This window comes from Mastomys coucha, unplaced genomic scaffold (genome assembly GCF_008632895.1).
Source record: "Mastomys coucha isolate ucsf_1 unplaced genomic scaffold, UCSF_Mcou_1 pScaffold7, whole genome shotgun sequence".
NCBI classification, from domain to species: Eukaryota; Metazoa; Chordata; class Mammalia; order Rodentia; family Muridae; genus Mastomys; species Mastomys coucha.
The window spans coordinates 4,276,768-4,293,983 of record NW_022196913.1 but is presented as its reverse complement, the minus strand read 5'-3'; the positions used below and the strand labels follow the sequence as shown (position 1 = coordinate 4,293,983).

Sequence of the window (17,216 nt, the reverse complement as noted above, 5' to 3'; positions counted from 1 at the left end):
TCTCTCTCTCTCTCTCTCTCTCTCTCTCTCTCTCTCATTATTATAGCCTCATGATTATGTCAGGAAGCCAGATTGTGTTATTGGTCTTCTAAACTATCTGGTATTATGTTAGTATATACTGTGATTTCATAAAACCAAAGCACCTGATAATGATGTTCTTCTCAGAAGTTAACCCCATGATTATGGGATTCATGACTGTATTTGCAAATCGTAGTGGGGGGGAGGGGCTGGTATAGAAGATGCTTAGTCCTGAGTATAAGAGACAGATACAGTAAAGGAGAAAGAACCAGATGAATGCTCTAAGAAAGGCATAGTCACAGAACTTTTAATATGATGAGAGATAAATTGGGTAGCTCCTGGTAAGCCATGGGGAGATATCTGCTTTGTATTTTATTAAAAATGCTTAGGGCAAAAATCAGTACCATATTATTTACAAGAGAGACAATTCTCCGAGCAGGGGAGGTAGCTCATTGGGCAATTTGGTTGCTGTACAGTGTGAAGTCCCAGGACCCATTACTCTGTGCTAAAAGTCTGATGAAGCAGAAGAGCTGGGCAGTGGAGATGGGCTTTGAACCAGCCAGTCCAGTCAAAGCAGTGAACTACACATTTACTGAAAGAGTCTGGCTCAAAAAAATGCAAAGTGGCAGTGACAAAAAAAACATTCCAACAAAACCTCTGACCTCCACACAGTCCTGTGTGGGTGAGTGTGCCAGAATATGCTTGTGGACACAAGTATAACACACACACACACACACACACACAGCTTCTATGTAGAAGAGGTCAGTGGTTCTAGTGAGCAGAACAGGAAAAAAGGCACATGAATGGCTAATAGCTGCTCTTGTGGGATGGAGACAGGTGGTGAGAAGTGTTTAGAGAGGACATAGATTATGTAAGGACGACAGAAGGGGCTGCCAAGTTCCTAAGAGAGTCCAAGGCTGTCAGAGCCATGCCTCAATTGTTGGTTTGACTTGAGACATGGATGGCAAGAAGGCAGCTACACAGGTGATGGTTCTCTTGTTTTGTGGAAGATTCGGGGCAGCAATGAACAGTTTGGTAGGCAGGTGTGTTAAATTTGAAATACCTAGAAGACAAGCAAGGAAAAATGTCAAACATACTCAGCATGTCAAACATACTCAGCTAGTCGGCCTGTGCATAGGTAGGTTCTGTTATTGCAGAAGGCTCTTGGTTTGGGATCTAGGGGAGATGTGCTGGTTACAAAATCAGCTAAAACTACTGGCTTTGCTCCAGAAGGCAGATACCTTGTGCTGGCACAGTGACAAACCACACCTTAAGAAGAAGCTGAGAGTGGCAAAAAGCTCCTGAATACTGAACTATATTACAAATTTCTGTACCAGCCATGAAACTATAGATTCAAGAACACCTGAGTGACAGGGCCCAGTCAACAGTGTTAACAACCAATGTGGGGAGAGTATAATTTTTTTTATAATGGCAAAACATTTGTAGAGTCTAAAATATCTAATTCAAAAGGAAAAAGTTACATAGTATATATTCACATATGGGGATGTGTCTTAGTCAGGGTTTCTATTCCTGCACAAACATCATGACGATGAAGCAAGTTGGGGAGGAAAGGGTTTATTGAGCTTACACTTCCACATGGCTATTGATCACCAGAGGAAGTCAGGACTGGAACTCAAGCAGGTCAGAAAGCAGGAGTTGATGCAGAGGCCATGGAGGGTTGTTCCTTACTGGCTTGCTTCCCCTGACTTGCTCAGCCTGCTCTCTTATAGAACCCAAGACTTCCAGCCCAGGGATGGTACCACTCACAAGGGGCCCTACCCCCTTGATCACTAATTGAGAAAATGCCCCACAGCTGGATCTCATGGAGGCACTTCCCCAACTGAAGCTCCCTTCTCTGTGATAACTCCAGCCTGTGTCAAGTTGACACACAAAACCAGCCAGTACAGGATGTTAAATAGCCATTGTAGGCAAATGGCTTGGAAAAATACTTAATGGCATGAGATAAAAATTTAAACATAGAAATGAACAGACTAGTTGGTAATAGGAGCCTAGCTTGATTTAAAGACTGAAAATAATAAATGGGAAGAAAAGAATGACTGGAAGGAAATTAGTAAAAATTATCAGCTTTAGTGGTCAGTAGAGAATAAGAATTAAAATCATTACTGGAAGTAATTCTGTAAATTAATTTGTAAAGGAATAATTTTGTAAATAAATTGAGTATTTTAAAAACATTGCATAATCAATGACCTGACACCAGTTGTTCTAAATTGAGGTTGATGGTGATTATTGGAGACAAAAGAGAAAGATGGTATCAATGGAGGAGAAGTGGTATGGGTGGAAACGGTCCCGTCTAAAACCACCCCATTGATTCCTTGTGGATTAGTTCTTTCTGATTATTTGTTTGTCTATGGCCAGTCTATCATATGACCACAACATTTCGAGGAAAAAGTGGGTCAGGCATTAGAGAGATATGCTCAGGGAGGAAGACAAACAAAAAAAATAAATGAAGCTGTTAATTGACTGACATGATGCAATACACATGCCATGATTCGAGCATCCTTTTAGGAATTTCTGATTTAAGAAGAACAACTGAGATTTTAAATTCACACCGGATTAATTTGTATTAAATACTATCCCTCCCCTTTTCGGAGACTCTCATGTAGAACAAGGGACAGAAAAAAATTAATAAACAAATACACAGATGCAAGTGTTGTGTGCACATGTGAATTCCATTCTCATATAAAGTTAATTAATCAAGAGAAAGTTAAAATTTAATTAAAAATTTTGTCACTAATTCTGGCCCTAGTGATAAGGTGGGAGAATAAAATGGTTGTCACCTGTCTGTCTGTTGATTTATCATTAATTAAGCCCAGCTGGTGAAGGCATCCTTGACACTCAAGTGGTGAGACTCGGCTTAGATATAGTTACCATGGGTGCAAATTGAGGTCCCTGGAGTCTCTAAATCCATCCCATTCCTATTCCGTCTTAGAAACTGGCATCTGTAAAACCCAAATCCCTTTGTTACAGCTCATATAAAGACCTGAAAAAATAACAAACATCACTTCTCAAAATAATTGTTTCAAGATTTCAAAGATGTTTCAGTGGTGTCTAGAAATGCCTGCATATTCCGCACGCTCTTGATAGAATCCAGCAGGCTTAAAAAGCTCACACTGTGTTAACAATATCTCATTCTCTGAGAAACGTTGGAGTGTGGAGCTGGTGGGAAATCTTCCCGTAATCTTGGTTTGGGATACATTTATAAATCAGATTTCCTGATGCCCCCTTTGCCTGTCCTTTTGTGTAAAAATAACGATCCCTGCCCTACATTCAGTTACACTGGATGGAGAGGGAGCCTGCTGAGTTCTACGAGGAAAAATGTTTTCAAAAGGTTAGCTAAAGTCTAGTAGGTAGAGTTACGAATGTCCTAGAAAGCAAAAGAACATAACTCCAATTCAGATATAACTTTGAACAGACTCAGAAGTCAGGTTTGTATCTAAACTGTAAAACTATACCTGTTTAAAAGGCCAAGCAAAGCACTGTAGGCAGGGCTACAACATACACTGGACAGTTTGTAATTTCATCCGGACAGTTCCTTTTCAGGTGTGTTTGGTTTTGAGGTGTGTGAGTGTGTGAGTGTGTGTGTGTGTGTGTGTGTGTGTGTGTGTGTGTGTGTTGGAGTTTTTTGTGTTGGTGGTGGTTTGGGTCCATAATTCTATTTAATAGGACCTCAGCATAATGAGGTAATGCATTTTATTTGGTCCTCAAACCAACCAGTCAGGTCTGCTTGTCTTTTACGGCTATGAACTCTATGACTCAGCTTTACTCGTCACCTTCAATAGCAAGGAAGTGAGATGAAGTGATAGACCAGTGCAAATGATGTACCGCTTTTGGGGAGAAAAATCAGCTTAATATGCTTCTGTGGATTTTAATTTGGAATGTTTATGGGATATATCACATTTTAAATTTGTGCTAATGGAAAAGTTTTAAATATTTAGTGAGAATCTAAACAATGGAGGGTGTCGGGTGATAACAGCATTCTATTGTCTGGTTCTCCTGGCCCTGATTCTAATGTTAATGCACATTTACAAAGAACAGATTCTTGATGAGAACAAACAATCCTTGCTGGGAAAGCATGTGTTCATAATAACACATTGGGACCTGCTTGGTCCCAGGCTTGACAATGGTAAAGCTTTACCCGATCTACTGGTATTCAAACCCCAACTCATCAGGTGGAGTCAGGTAAGAGGAATATTCCAGCACATACAGCAGTGTGTGTATCAAGTGGGAACCACAGCTCCTCTTGCCTGAGCTCCCCGGCCCCTTGAAGAAAATCTGACCTGGGGTTTAATCGCTGGAGGTCTTCTGTTCTTGACAAACATTTCTAATTGGTCCCTCTGATTACAGAATCCTTTGTGTCAGCTAAGCTGGCACCAGAGGCATCTGGATGGCTAGTACATTCAAATAACATTGGCTCTAGAAATGTCATAAAGCACTAGGACAAAGCAGGTCACGGTGTTCATTATATTTTTAGAGAGGAAAAGAATTCAGACTAAGTAGTTTACCTATATGACCCAGAGGAGAAAGTAATAATAATAAGCCACCATAATATGAATTAAAGTACAATATCAAGTCTTAGAATTATTCTACTTCTAACCTCTGGTTTAAGAGAATTCCAGCCCCACTATTCCAACAGTTAATACTATACTTGTTTATGTACATCACAGTTGTTCACAAATCTTACATGACCTGATGACAGTGTTTTCCAATTGATATGCCCTCCTAGTGAGTTTCCAAATCAATGGCATACATTACAATTTTCTATCTTATTTTCAAATTAAATATAGCATAAAACAAATGATTCTGAGTGCCTTTCATCAAAGTAAGTTACTCAGTAAAACATGTGTTTGTGTCTATTTGTGAACATATTTCTTAAGTCATAATGTGAATTAAAATTTGAAGCCAATACTTCAGAAATTTATTTCCCTTCTTCGGCTTTGAAGATAATATGTTGCGATTTTTTTTTTTTTTTGCTCTTTAACTATTTTTACTTTATTAATTTTTACTGTTAACTTGATCAGATGTTGTGATTTTTAAATTTTCATGGATTTTAATTTTCAAAGGAGAAATGTATGTGTGAAGCAGGAGTGGGGAGTGGTTCTTGCTCGGTTTTGCATCTGTTTATTTTTTATCATCTGCAACAAAATGTGATGCATGAGTTTGGAAGATGGCTCAGTCAGTAAAGCACTTGCCTTGTAAACACAGGACCTAAGTTTGTTCACTAAAACCTGGGTAAGGGTGCATGCTTGTAACTCCGGCACTGGGAAGAAAGGACACAGAGGCAGAAAAATCCCTGGGTTTGCTGGCCACCAAGTCTAGTCTAATTAGTGAGTTCGAGGCTTATTAGAGACTCTTTCTCAAAGGATGTGAATTGTGTTCTTGAAGATGACACCAAAGGTTGTCACACAACACACAACACACATACACACACACACACAGAGAGAGAGAGAGAGAGAGAGATACATATATGCATACATGCACACTAAAAATAATATTCACAAAATAATATTTGACCTCGTATGATTCTCTCTAACCTTGTTTCCGGTTCTGTCAATTTAGAGGAAGTGGAATGCTGCCCTCTTCTCTTGTCTCTGTTATGATCAGAGACATTCTAAAAGAGAATTACTGGAAAAAATAAAAATATGATGGTCAATAGATAATAGCTTTTATTGTTAGACAACTAAGCAAGAATATCACTGGTCTGCTCCATAAAGAATATCACAAATTTCTCTGGAGAACTCACAGAATGAACATTTGACTCTTGAAACTGTGAAACCTTCATCATATTAATCCTGGGGATATAGCCACACACCCTGGATTTTATGAATTAAAATGGGAAGTTTATTCATGGGACTATGCAAAAAATCATATAGCCCCCTCCACAGGTTGTTGTAGGTAATTCAAAAGCATTATGAACATAGTTCATGATACCTAGGAAATAGACCACCCTGTATATAATAAGAATGCTTAATTTATATTTCTAATGTGTATTTAAACATGGAAGCATATTATGAACAAGAGGCTCAACAGGTCAAAAGTATCAATGAATTAGATTACTGCTTGTTGAAGCATATTTTATTGCTTCTAATAAGATAAATATAAATAAATTCTATTTGGATATGTGCCCATTCAGAGTATTTGAAGTTAACTACTTAACTGATGAGTTATAAGAACATAAATTTGGGCTGGAGAGATAAAGATGGCTCAGTGGTAAAGCACCCTGCCACTCAAGAGGGAGAACTTGAGTTTGGCTCTCCATGATCGGAAAAGACTGAATCCATGACACATGTCTCTAAGCCCAGTGCTGGGGTGAGCATAGAGAAGGGGGAGTACCTGAATGTCCTTGGTCAGCCACTCTGGCTGAGCCCATGAACTCGAGGTTCAAGGACAGACTCTGTCTCAAAAACTAAAGGGTGTCATCAAGGGAAAATATGCAATGTTCCTGTTAGCCTCCATATGCACAAGCATACACTTGTAACACACTGGCTCACACTCACACTAACAAATATATACACCACACAGACAACTCACATGGGGCTAGGGGAGAAACAGAGACTGATTCATGTTGACGTCCTAGAGAAAAATTGAGATACTAGTCTAGCTTGAAGTAAAAATCAAAGGGGAAAAAGCTAACCATTAAAGAAATAGTGTCTCTGTGCTGGGGATGGATCTCAGAAAATTTTACTAGCATGTGCAAGGTCCTGGGTTCAATCCCCAGTACTGACAGAAAAAAAAAAAAAAAACTTTCAAGTATGAGCATTACTGTCATAGGATGTGGTTCAGAGTGCTTGGTCCCGGGTCTGTTTTCACTGTTCTGAAATTCAAATCCAAATAATCTTTCTCAGTAAAGCCTGGCTTTTCTTACATCCCGCTGCCCATCTCTGCGGCTGTGCTGGCTTGTGTTGAATATACGTGTTCCAGGAAGAAAGAGGGTTTCCTCACAGCAATTTCATACATATATGGTCTGTCTACACTGCAAAAATCCATGTCACATGCCCGCATGGATAGTTTTCTTACATATTTTACATACTTGAACAGACAGAAAGAACACAGAGATTCCCCCAACCTACTGATGTAATTTCTTTTAATTGCCATATATTTCCTGGAGGGAAAAGGTGATATTTTTCAGCCATTTAATAATAGAATAAATCAGAACAGTTCAAAAGTTCTGTGTGAATTTAAATGTTTACACAAAGTCATTGCACTGGTCAATGATTACTGATAGATGTCTCTTTATCTTGGCATCCAGAATTTGTTAGACATTTTCCATGATTATCATTTTTGGGAGGAACATAACAAGCTAATATCTCTGCCTGAAAGAACTAGCCTTACCTAACATCTCAAAATTAAATATTTGGAGTACAGTCATTACTCTTATATTTTTAGACATGAAGTCTATATATGTAGCTATGTCAAAAAAGTTGGCCTCCTAAGTGCCAACAGTGTGGGCACACACTGTTAGAAGCAGCATTTGGAGCTGACATTTTTGAGATTTGAGGGAATCCATTTTAATCATGAAAGCAATGTCATAATTTTTACTTAATTTATTTCCACTTCTCTTACATTGAAATTACATTAAATCCTGAGTTATAAAATCTATGAAACATAACATGTTTATTTCTTAAACAAGAAATTGTTTAGTGATTTTTTCCTCCTACTAAACATTAAGAGCCTACTTAAGTAAAGACAATAGAGTCCTACTGAATATGTCTCTGATATATTGACTTTTAATGGCTCATAATGACTTAAATAAGCTTGCCATAATAACATCTTATTGACATCTTCATTTTATTTTCTTGAACAATCTCTTTTTAAAATTCATTTATGATTAGTAATTTTCTAGGAATTATAGTGCTAGGACAGTGTTAATATCAAGACTCCAAACATTGACTAGAAGAATCAATAACTTTTAGAATTCACCACATGAAAGATCAATATTCATAATTTAAAAAAAAAACATGAATCCATTGAATTCAATAATGGGCACACATAAATGCATGTGTGTGTATGAAAAGACACCCAGTCGTGTTGTCAAATGAGAAAGGAAAAGATGGAATAGCCATACATTGTAGAGTGATGCCTGACTGTGTGAGGTCTGAACTGAGGCCATGTGTGCGCTAATTAGGTGCATCTAGTTTTGTGTGGTGAGTTGATGTCAGCAAGATCAAGTCATCTGGCAATGTGCTTTTCACAGTGCATCCCTTCTTTTTTTTTTTTTTTAATTTTATTTATTTATTATATGTAAGTACACTGTAGGTGTCTTCAGACACCCCCCCCCCCGAAGAGGGCGCCAGATCTCATTACAGATGGTTGTGAGCCACCATGTGGTTGCTGGGATTTGAACTCATGACCTTCGGAGGTCTCTTAACTGCTCTTAACTGCTGAGCCATCTCTCCAGCCCATGTGCATCCCTTCTTAAAGCAAAGCATGACTGTATTCAGATTCATAGGAAAAGAAACTCAGGTCCTAAGAATAAGGAAAATGAAATCAACTCTGAATTGAGGTTTAAAAAAATTAGAAAAAAATAAGGGGGTTGTCTTTAAATATAACTTTGAAAAAGCTGAATGTTTACTTGCAATTTGGAGCAATATTATATTATGGTAAATATTCCTCTTCCTTTAGCATGAAATAAACGTTCAGGGAAACCCAAAAAGAAAGCAAAGAAGGATGGAAGGGAGGAAGGGAGGAAGGAAGGGAGGGAGAGAAGGAGGGGGGAGGGAGGGAGAAATCGAGCAAACACAGTGTTTCCTTATTCTTCTGTCACAGAGTTTGTCCCAGGATGACCACATGCCATGTAGTTTAAAACTTATAGGGAGCCTTTGAAAAATGAAGTATCAAGGTCTATAAACTGGTTCCATGTAGGATAAACTTATTTAGCCTCCAGACTTTCTCTCCCCCTATCATTTGGATTCCAATGCCCATACTCTATCTATAGATGCCACCAATAAAGGGTTAGCGGTTAGATGATATTGACATAGCTATCAGCAATCTGCAGATTTTCATTTTGGGTTGTGGCATCCTGAAATAGTTGAAGCAGAAGTAATATCCCTGGGTTGAGAGATTTCAAATTCTATTTATTGATAGGTGAAGTACAGGACTAGATATTAGTAAGTGAACAAAGTTAGCGGAGGGTAGAGATAACAGCCAGACTCCCAACCACAACAGTGAAAGAGAGAAAAGAAGAGAAGCCAGCTGCTCTTTATTCTTCAGTGTGTTAAGCTTCACTTCACTTGGGCTCTTTCTTGCTTTTCATTGGGCTTGCCCTTTGCTTTATTCTCTTTGGAGCTCTAAAAAATTATCAGCATTAAATCCTTCAGCAATGCTTACCGGGAAGCCCAGCGAGGTCAGCGATATGAGCCAGCATAATGACATCTTCCAGTCTGGAACAAAGGCAGCATTCATCATCATTTAAGCAGACATACGATGCTGCTAGTCGAAGCCTCAGCCACAGATCACATCAGTGTCCCATTACAGAGGCAGCACTGTCCCAGGGTCCTCTTGGAATAGGAATCTCGAGGCTGGACTGGATGGTGGGGGTGTCTCACTCAAGCTTTGAGGAAATTAAATGCACTAAATCAGTTGGTTAATTATCTGTGTCATTGACCTTGGAGCCTTAATGGGAAAATGTATTTCAGACACGGCATGCCTGTAAACAAAGAATTATAAGGTGTAGTGCCCATCGCATAATTGACAAACCAGAGTGCATTTAAATAGTGTGCAGAGAAACAAGCCACCAACTCAGAAACAAACACCTTTGCTCTATGGCATTTGCTTCTGTCCCTCTGATTATGCCTTCTTCAATTTCCCCCAAAGAGATACAATGTTACTTGTCTTTAAAGTCGTGCCTGAGCAAAGCTTCTCTGAGAGCTTTGCCTATCTCCCAGTTGTCAGAAAGTTGTCTACATTTCCTTAACCTTGCCAGAAGCTCAAGTCCTCAGATCCTCGCTACATTGTTGTAGGAACTACCATCAGTGAAGAAAAAGACTGGAACACACTATGCTACCATCCCTTCTGTGGCCTAACATTCAATTTCATCACAGTGACAAGTCCCAAGGGCATTGTGCTGTGACTCTAAGGTGAAAGGAGAAACAGCCACGGGCCTGGTGATACTGAGCCCAGACCACCCTGCATGAAGCAGGTGTCCCTGAGGATCAGCCACATGCATCAGTGACCAATGGGTTTTCTCTTGTGAGAAGTCATCTGAGCACCTGTAACCTTTGGAGGCAGCTTTCAACACCTCCCATTTACTGTCCGAGGAAGCAACTCTCTCCCTTCCTGAGCCTTGTGCGCTTGCTTGTGAGATGAATTTGCTAATGGGCTTGGAGGTGTCGATCCCTTACTTAGGCTCCAATAGTCTGTAATTACGAAATACAGCACACACACACCCCCCCCCCCGATCTCACAAGCTGGGCAGGCAGTCCAGGCCAGAAAATCTACTGTGGATAGTCATGGATTGAAGTGATACACTTCACAGAGCTGCCCTAGGTACGAATGGGTAGACACTAGCAAAACTGAAATGTGCGTACTCTTTATTGTGTACCATCTCATGAGAGTACAGTCACAAAACTCGAGAACAGTGCTTAACAAAAGGAAGAAGCATGAGCCTAGGAACAAGGAGGGACTTTTTGCCAGACAAAAGCATAAAATACAGCTGTAAAAAGAGTGTTCACACATGAAGAGGGAGGAGAACTATTTAAACATGCAAATCAGGAGGAATCGGTCTAGGGGAATACATACTGGCGACAGGTAAGGTGGGCCATCATACCACCTGAACCACAAAGGATCTTGCTTTTGTGTTAGTTACTCTCCCTGGTGACTCACCCAGCTCTGGACTATTTAACTCAGGAATGAGGAATGGATAAGGCATTGTAGATGGAGTGAATTAGTGCTTCCCGCTGCGCTGTTGTCTGAAAGAGTTAGAAGTGGGAACCCACCTCCTGCCCGCACCTCCTGCTTTCACTGTTCATTCAGCCATTTGTTTCTATTAGGAGCAAAGCAACTGGGGTCATGTATAAATCCAGAAAGGAAAGTGGACGTCAGTAGGACACTTTGGGGAGATTAACATGTTTTGCTGGGAGACTGTTTATAGCCTGCTTCATTGTATGGCATGGTCAATAAAGTTCTGACAGCTCGTATTTGAAATGGAGACCCTGCTTTTTTTTCAAAACTTCCAGATCAAAGCTGCTTTGAGTGTTATGAAGTTTTGTTTTGGGTTTCTAAAAAGCATATTTTCCACAAAATATCCATTCAGCAATTCAGGTGTCTTGCTCTTGGCAACTCTCATCTGTCCAGCCAGGGTTTCCATGTGCAGAGGTCTAAACAAACACATTTATGATGGGATGCTTCCAAATTCAGCACAGTGACTCATGAAAACCTAATCCAACAATAGAATAGCTGGCCATTGCAGAAGCCATCCAAGAAGGGATAAGGGTCTTCCAGAAGGAGCCCAAGGATCAGTTCTCTAAAGAAAAAAACCAGCGGCAGGCTTGGCAGGAAAAGCAATCATAGGCGGGCCACTCTTTGACCCTGTCGCATCTCCCAAGCTTACTTTCACCCTCCTTGGGTCATCGTTTTAACAGTCTTATGAACCATTACCCTAGTACTCTACCTTTAAAATGGGAAATAACACAACCAGGACAAAAATAGTCTCCTCTGTGTTCCAGATGGCATTTATATCCTGCCCCCACCCCTTCTGCTGCCTTCCAAGTATCAACCAGTGTGTCTTCAAGATGAGCTAAATCTCTCTGCTTCACATCTTTGCATTTTGATGTGAATTTTGCTTTGGCTAGGCTCCCCAGAAAGCAAAGCCTGAGGCAAAAGCTTATGTGTAGTATTTTTATAGGAAGTACAATCTCAAAAAAAAAAAAAAAAAGTAGGATTAAGGGGCAAAAAAATATAAAAAGAATGCAAGCTACTACAAGGGTGAATGACTATTGTCAAGCTGGCCACCCTTAGGGATCCACGTCTGGTATTGCCACTTGCTGAATCTTGTGGGGCTGATATCCAAAATGCCATCTGATCAGCTGTAACTTCAGACAGTGCCTCCAGGGGAGGAGAAAGAGTGCAACAGCCAGCTCCTATTACCTACTGGTCAAAGTTTCCTTCATGGAATGAGTATCCTGAACGTCTGCAAGATCCACAAGCGATGCACTGAGCTGGCCCCAAACCATTACTTTTACTTGAGTTCTTACAAAAATAAGAGCTTCAGGGTGTGAGGTAGGAGGTGTTTAGTACAATGGCATATAGGATGTAACTGTAACTTTCTTGGTGGGAGATGTTTAGTATAATGGCATATAAGGACGTAACTGTTACTTTCTTGGGGACTGTCCCAGCTCCTGAATAAGGACAGAGAGACTTATATTTATTATACACTTTGGTAATTATAGCTGGGCAGATTCTCAACTGTTCCAACCTGACAATACTGGCCTGGCCACTGGCCTGCCATGTAGCCCATTACCTGTTCATCTTAGTCTCATCCTGGCATGTGTTTCTTCACCCTTGTCCATCTGGCAACTTCCTGTGCATCCATTCTCATCTGAGATCTTCTCTTTCAGCCAGGAAGTCCTGCCTTAACTTTGCAGTCCAGCTATTAGCCTGTTCAGCTCTTTATTTGGCCAATTAGAAGGTGATGGAGAATAATGTGTATAAAATAGCATGTGTCTAATGCAAGATATGTTTCATTAAAGATTATCCCTACATAACGCATAGTGGATACTACTAACCTGAAGTGATGATGTTAGCCTAATTTCATGTGGCTAAGCCAGAGCAAATGACCGGGGCCAAGAAATAGGTAGGAGGACCCGAAGACCTGCTACAGTCTCCATGCCACTCAAAATTGCACTGATGGCCCTGTTACGATAGAGTTGGTACTCTAGAGGGGTCCTGATAGAGAAACCAGCCAGGCCTTGTGAAGAAGGAAGCTAGCCTCAGCATCATGAGCTGAAGTGAAGAGACTGACTAGATGAACTCCAACCCCTCCTGTGCTGTTGGTCCTAAGAACATGGTTGCTATGAGGCCTCCACCACCTGTTCTAATTCCCTCAGGCTCAGCAAGCCCCAGAACTTTCTGTATAATTCACCCACCAGCCAGACTGTCCTGTGTGTTCATCCCTGAGAATCTGGTTATCCTTTCCTGTTCAGTAGTTGAGGCAGGCAATCTATCACAAAGCATCCTCATCTGGCAGCACAGAAACGCCAAGGAGCACTCTGGTGACTTTTCTGAATGCTGTGCCTTCTTAGAACAAGGCTACCTGTTTTTGTATTTTGTTCCTATCTTCCGGACCCTCAAAAGCATGATTCCTAAACGAGAGGCCTGAAGTGTCCTCTCTGCTTCATTTCACAGCAGCCCTCACAGACCCTCATGACAGCCAAGGTCAAACAGGCTGCAGATAATTTATAATAACTTCTCTGTTATTCTCTAGCATGCTCACCTGAGAACCCATAGGCCCCGATGAAAAAGTCCCAGCCACAGTCCTGAAATCTAGAATCTAAATTGGTAGAAACTAACCTTGCAAACAACAGAAGCACAAATTGCTTAGCTGGGTTTCTAGGTCATAGGTGGTGAGAGGTTGCCAATCTTCTTTCTCCTTGGTTCTCAATCTCCCACCACCTAGCAAATACTATCCCTTATTCTAGTTCCCTTTCTGTTGCTGTGGGGGGGGGGGTACCAAAAGCAATGTAGAAAAAGAATGTATTTATATCATCTTACAAGTTGCAGTCTATCACTGAAAGAAGTCAGGCCAGAAACACAAGCAAGAACTTGAAGCAGAAAGAATGGCAGACCACTGCTTGCTAGCTCCCAGGCTTATACTTAGCTAGCTCTCTTATTTAGTTCAGGACCATTGGCTCAGGGAATGTTGCTGCCCACACTGGACCAGGCCCTCCCACATTAATTAATAATCAAGACAACCTGTCTGCCAAAGACAAGCCTGTAGGTCAATCTTACCTGGGTAATCCTTCAGTTGAGAATCCCCTTCTCAGTTAACTCTAGGCTCTATCGAGTTGACAAATAAAGTTAACTAGGACATTTCCAAACTAGTAGTGAGTCCCTTAATAGGTCACTTAATTGTTGTATAAGGCTATTTTAGGTGAAGTGTGAAATAGAATACAAGGATTCTTCCACAACCTGGCCATTGTGTTTTCTTTGTTTCTGAGACAATCTTTGATGGTATAGATAAGTAAAATGAATCTCTGAATGGGAGGAGAATCATACATGGTGAAGATCTTGAATCCAAGAAGAACAGATTGCTGCTTCCATCAGATTTCAAGGCAACCACTGCATCATACTACAGGTGCCTGGCTGTTGTGTATAAGGAATGGTCCCCTGCCATGGAGAGGTGGGGTACCTAGTAAGAATGGGAGCTGGGTCAGTTATTGTGAGAATACATGTTGTGTGGGCTCAGGTTTGGTCTTCATCCCTGTTTCCATAAGCTACTGTTTATGGGCCCCCTACACCTACACTGAGATTACTAAAGATATTATTGACGATGGAAATGATGCCTCCTGCTTATGTGTGTCTTGACTAGCTCTTCTAAAGAGCATTGTCTTGGTTAGGCATGACCATATAGTCCTCTAAATGCTTTGTGCCCACTCACCTATGTCTGTCAACAAACTACTTCTGTAGACTTATTCGTGGTTGACTTTCTTTTTTCCCTCAGGTTTCTGGTAGACCAAACAATGCACTCAATAGATATAAACTATACATGACTATAGACCTACCATGAGCTTAGCATTAGAGATTGAAGCTGTGACACTATTTGAATATACAGCATGGCACCTGGTCATTCTAAATCTTGGCATTTCTCTAAAACTGGAGAAGGGGGTAAAAAATAGATAGCTTTTAAGCCAGATCTCAAAAGGTGGGTAGAAATTAGTAAAAAAAAAAAAAAAAAAAAAAGTTGAATAAGTGGATGGGGTGGGTGGGTATTGAGACGAGTCAATAGGTAACATTCTTGCCATGTAAGCCTGGTGACGTGAATTTGATTCCCTCAGAATCCATGTGAAGATGGCAGGATAGAGACAGCTTTACAAGATTGACCTCTGGCTTCCACATGAGTGCCATGGCACATGACTATGTTCAAATTCACACACATTAAGAGAAAGGAAGGGAGGGAGGGAGGGAGGAAGGAAGGAAGGAAGGAAAGTAGGAAAGAAGGAAGGAAGGAAGGAAGGAAGGAAGAGAAAGAAAGAAAGAAGGGAAGAAAGAAAGAAAAAAGAAAGAAGGAAAGAAAGGAAGAAAGAAAGAAAGAAAGAAAGGAGAAACAAAGAAACAAGAAAAGAAAGAGAGAAGAAGCAAAGAAAAAAACTAAAATGAAAGAAATAGAGAGAGAGAGAGAAAGAAAACCCCTGGACTATAGAGAAACATCCCTATATCAAGGCCCAACACTAGCACAGCACATGAAGAGAACTACAGTCACTCCTGCTACTTGCAGAACATATGCCACATAAAGACAAGTGGTTAATAGATTATGTGGCACCTTTAATCACCATAAGGAACTTGCTCCTGATTCAGTAGGTGACATCAATTCACTGTAGAATTTTAAATAAGATTATCACGGAATTCTACTTTCAGTTATGTGATCTAATTTCTTTGTAACATTAGGGAGACAAACTGTAGTGTTAATGAAACTATCCAAACAAAGGATGATAAAGACCTGAGCAAGTGACATGGCTATTGAGAGTGGTAACTAATGAATGACGTGTTTGTTCCCCAGAAGTTCATGTGACTAAAGTGTGGTTCACAGCTGGTAGTTCTCTTGACATGACTTCATTGGAAATGGGACTGAGAAAAAAATGTCACCCTGAGGGATAATAGCCTTGAGGTCATATCTTGCCCTTAGCCTCTTTCTGTTCACTTCCCTCTGTTACATGTCTTCCATAGGAAGTAATTTAGCTCCTCCCTACTTCTCCATCATGATATTCTATCTAACCACAACCCCCAAAGAGCTGGGCCATAAGCTGAAACCTCTACATTTGGGAACCAAAATGAGTTGGTCCCCCTTTAAGTTGTGTCAAATGTATGTCACAGTGCAAAACTAGTGAAGGGAAATAGAAAGACATACATCATTGTGTGGTGGCTTCAGCAAGATTTTGTTGTTGTTGGGATGTTGAGATTAGGGGAAACAGAGGTGTGCTGACTAACTTTATGGATCTAAAGAGATGGTGGGAGCAAGATATAACATACACAGGCTTATCAGGAAAGAAGATAGAACCAGGTCTAGATATATCGGCACTAAAGTCTCATAGAATATTCATCTGGAAAGAAGCCAGATCTAGAAATATAAGCTTTGACCTGGATGTATGAGGTTACCAACTCTGGAAAAAGAAGAATGAATCACAAACATATTCTTTAATCTGATTTCTTAGGGGAAGACAAAGAGAACTCCTCAAAAGGAAGGGATAGAGGGGGGAACTAAGGAGGGCCAAGGAAGCGATTTGAATAGTTGGAGGAAGGAACTATGCTGGCAATGTTAAAAGGAGACCTGTTTTCTGAGAATAGAAAATGATAAGTAAAGATATAAGTCTGAGCACAGTTAAATATGACATTCAAGGACAGGTCACTCTAATTTTCTCAAGGACATGGCAAGTAAGAAACCCGTTACAGATAATTTCTCTAGGCTAGGAGACAGGATAGGATAAAGCAAGCTATGGGACTAATCTAGTCTTCAGGGCTAAGGCCACTAGGAGGAAGGGGTTACAAGATGCTTTTATTGCTCTAGAATGAGAGATGAGAATTCTAGCCAATATGTATGGAAAGCAAACAATATAATCACTAAGTGGGAATTGAGATTAAAGAAAAGGTATAAAGCATATTAAGTGTGTCTAGGAGCTAGAATCATAGACAGTCCAGAAGGTGGAATATGGAGTTCAGCTGGTTTATATTTACATATATAAATATTGTGATCTCTCTCTCCGACAGTGAAGCTCCATTACTGCTAACCCTAATTCCTTGTTTCTTCATTAAATTGTGTTGGTCCTATGTCTCTTATGCATTTGAATCTTAAGCTAAGTGAATTAGACTAATCTGTAATAGGACTAATTTGTGATAAGGTATTGATGGCTAAAGAGTGTGTGATATGTTATCCAGCTCAGGAAATGGATGGGTGATACTGACCTAAAACCCAAGTTCTTGTCGGGAAATGTACCAGTCACTCTATGGTTCTGTTTTAACGCTTAAGTCCC

At 40.3% G+C, this 17,216-nt stretch overlaps 1 protein-coding gene and 1 long non-coding RNA gene across 3 annotated transcripts in view; one reads left to right on the top strand and one right to left on the bottom strand.

Annotated features, from left to right (window-relative positions):
- The window catches only part of Celf2 (CUGBP Elav-like family member 2), an 859,338-nt gene that overhangs the window by 265,211 nt on the left and 576,911 nt on the right, over nt 1–17,216 (top strand). The gene's annotated exons all lie outside the window — the stretch shown is intronic.
- Nucleotides 1–17,216, bottom strand: part of LOC116082813 — a 91,460-nt gene that overhangs the window by 65,049 nt on the left and 9,195 nt on the right. For both annotated transcript variants that reach the window (XR_004115445.1, XR_004115446.1), the window contains exons 2-3: nt 9,364–9,682; nt 5,571–5,661 (exon numbers count right to left, since the gene is read on the bottom strand). This is a non-coding gene — a long non-coding RNA (uncharacterized LOC116082813). The remainder of the gene's footprint in view (nt 1–5,570; nt 5,662–9,363; nt 9,683–17,216) is intronic.